Below are 2,918 nucleotides of genomic sequence, written 5' to 3' on the forward strand. Positions count from 1 at the left end.
CAAATCACCTCAACCCATTACTTTTGCACCATTCACTCACTTTGTATTCAATCCACATTCATTCTGCTTTTTTTTACAACACTTAAGTCATCCATTACTGCTATATCCAACTTGCATGTTTTTGCCTCTCCAGCAATCTTCCTTCCTTATAACTAAGTAGGCATAAACTTATGCAAACCATTTTCAATTTTGACAAACAGGCATTCCTTGTAACAGACCACATATTACTTACTACTTTTCTACTAGCATTTGCTTAAAATTTCTCATCTTTAGTAAACAGTCTACCAAAGTGCATGAATGATTAAAAAAACCCTAGAGCAAGTACTGTATGTAGAATGCAGGTATCATTTACAATCATTCATTCACTTCTTCTTGTCAGCCAAGATTACCTTGGTCTTTCATATATTAATACCCAGCTCCTTATTCATATTCTTACATCATACAATATAAAATTCATTGAAAATCATTCAGGTTCTCAGCCTACAAGGCATCATAGGAACATAAAAGTACAGACACATTCACTACAAGTACACGAATGGTTAAACATTAAGCATTAATCATTATTCCATAAAAATAGTAAACAATCAAAGGAACATCACACAATGTTGACTTACTCTTTTCAATCTTGAACCATACTCAGCATAACATTTTTTCTCAAGCATGCTTTGCTTCCATCACATAGCAGTTTTTTCTGTATTCAGTAATCAACCTACCATTCCATATGCATGTAAAACATTGTATAATTTAAGCCTACTCATTTTATTGTATATGTTTTCTAAATCAGCAAATGAACAATAAACTCTCTCACACATTCAGACATTTTTCGGTGACTGCTGAAGAGCAAAAATCTGCACACACGCAGCCTAGCTTAAAGCTGCACTCACTTCCTAAATGTTGTTCCTCGTCACCTCTTGTACCATTTCAAACAGAATTCTGCCAAACTCCTTGCCAAGCACACTTAAGAAATTGAGTGCATTCATTCAAGCCAGGTATTCTTTTTTACAATTTGCATTTGTCACAGGCATTAAACAAGTCTCACAGCAGTCCATAAACAAACCACATTTTAACAGTTCTTCAGTGACAATATACTTCTGCAGACTTAACCATTGTTCCACATTCTCAACACCCTTCATCTCCCTCATATTCTTCACCAACTCTCTATTTCATCAGAAGCAATCACACTGATGATGCTTTTAGGTTTCTATTAATTCCGCTCTGTATAGATGGGTGGATGGATGAATGGATAGATAGATTTTTGCTTAAACCATGTATTCAAAATGAAGAATACATTTTTCTAAGCAGATTTTCACTAAACAAATACCATTCTCATTCATTCCTGGGTCTCTGAATGGCCTAAGATTTTTTTCTGTATTCTTGCATGTTCATGTCACCTAAAAAAAATAATATATAATGTTGCATACCATTCACCGGAGCATGATATCCACTAATTGCTCCTTTAATATGCATCCCCAACTACCCAGTACTAATTCATAATTTCTGACTTATATTTTAGCCCTTTTGTTCATAATGCATTTATCCATCCTTTTCCCTTGGATATGTTGGGTATCTGTAAAGCTGTTTTTCCCTTTCCTTTCAGTTGTTAATTCATTTTATCATTTACTCCTCTTACATTCCAAATTATAATCTTTCATATGCAATGGCTATCACCTAATAGGTCCACAGATACTGATTTCCGCCACCTTGGCTTTAGTCAGTCAAGGCTCTTGCTCTCTTACCACTTTTCAGCACCACAGAGAAAGCATAAAGTTGATTAACAGTTGTAGTTGCATCTATGCCATATATAGCATTTCCTAATGGCAAGAAGACTGGTCAGTTTCATCACAATTGAGCCACAGGAACAATCAAAGCCCAGTTTTGCGCCAAGCACGTTCAAGCTCTTCTGTGGAAGCTAAGATCTCTGACTCAGAGATTATTTTTTAAAGCAATATACTGTTTCCCACAGCTAACCAACTAGGAGCCATATGCCGTGAATATACAGAAACATAGTCAGGACACACATTTTCTCTGTACACATCAAATCTTTTAATTTCTTCTGCCTCAAATAGCAAAGCTTTTCCCTGTTTAGGCAAAATATGCTGTAGAAACTCAATTTTACATGATTGCTAACTACAGGTAGCCCTTGCTTAATGACCATTCATTCAGTGACTGTTTGAAGTTACAAGAGTGCTCAATGAATGGTAGTTACAAAAGGTCCTTGAAGTTACAGCCATTGCAGTGCCCCCATGGTCACATGGTTAAAATTTGGGTGCTTGGCAGCCCAACCATATTTGTGACTGCAGGGTACACTTCAATTCTTCCCACCAGTCCATCTCATCCCCATCTCTGCCCTTTTGGCCACCCTGTACTCTGCTGCTGCCACCTACCACTGCTGTCCTCCCACTGCTCCCGGTGGACCTTTGCTATCTTCTTCCTCCCAATGCTGATGAGGTGCGCCCGGCCAAGGCAGCTGCTGGCCCTTAGCGAGGGCTTGGGGAGGCGTAGCATAGCCTCACAGAGGCCTTGTGGAGCCTTGCAAAAGACTTGCGAAGGGCCAGTAGCTGCCTTGCCTGGGCACACCTCGTCAGCAGTGGGAGGAAGAAGATGGTGAAGGTCAGTTGGGGGATGCAGGGGTGGCAGGGATCGGCAACAGCAACAGCGTGCAGATGGCCAAAAGGGCAGATGTTTCACCTAACAACCACTTCACTTAGCCATGGAAATTCCCATCCCAATTAGGGTTGTTAAGCATGGGCTACATTTAAGACAGGACTTTTGTCTTTGTATGGTGGCAGTAGCAAGCCTGTTTCTAACCCACCCAGCAAGTAGAGATAGTTGATAGTGTAGTTAGTACTGAAGAAAGCAACAGAAATATTCCTGATCAATTTAACATTAATCTTTCTCTCTCTTTCTTTAATGGAAAG

The 2,918-nt window shown here is 39.2% G+C and overlaps 1 protein-coding gene across 1 annotated transcript in view; it reads left to right on the forward strand.

Annotated features, from left to right (window-relative positions):
* MARCHF1 (membrane associated ring-CH-type finger 1) overlaps positions 1 to 2,918 on the forward strand; it is a 150,725-nt gene that overhangs the window by 144,629 nt on the left and 3,178 nt on the right. The gene's annotated exons all lie outside the window — the stretch shown is intronic.

This window comes from Candoia aspera, chromosome 8, assembly GCF_035149785.1.
Source record: "Candoia aspera isolate rCanAsp1 chromosome 8, rCanAsp1.hap2, whole genome shotgun sequence".
In the NCBI taxonomy this organism is placed as follows: Eukaryota; Metazoa; Chordata; class Lepidosauria; order Squamata; family Boidae; genus Candoia; species Candoia aspera.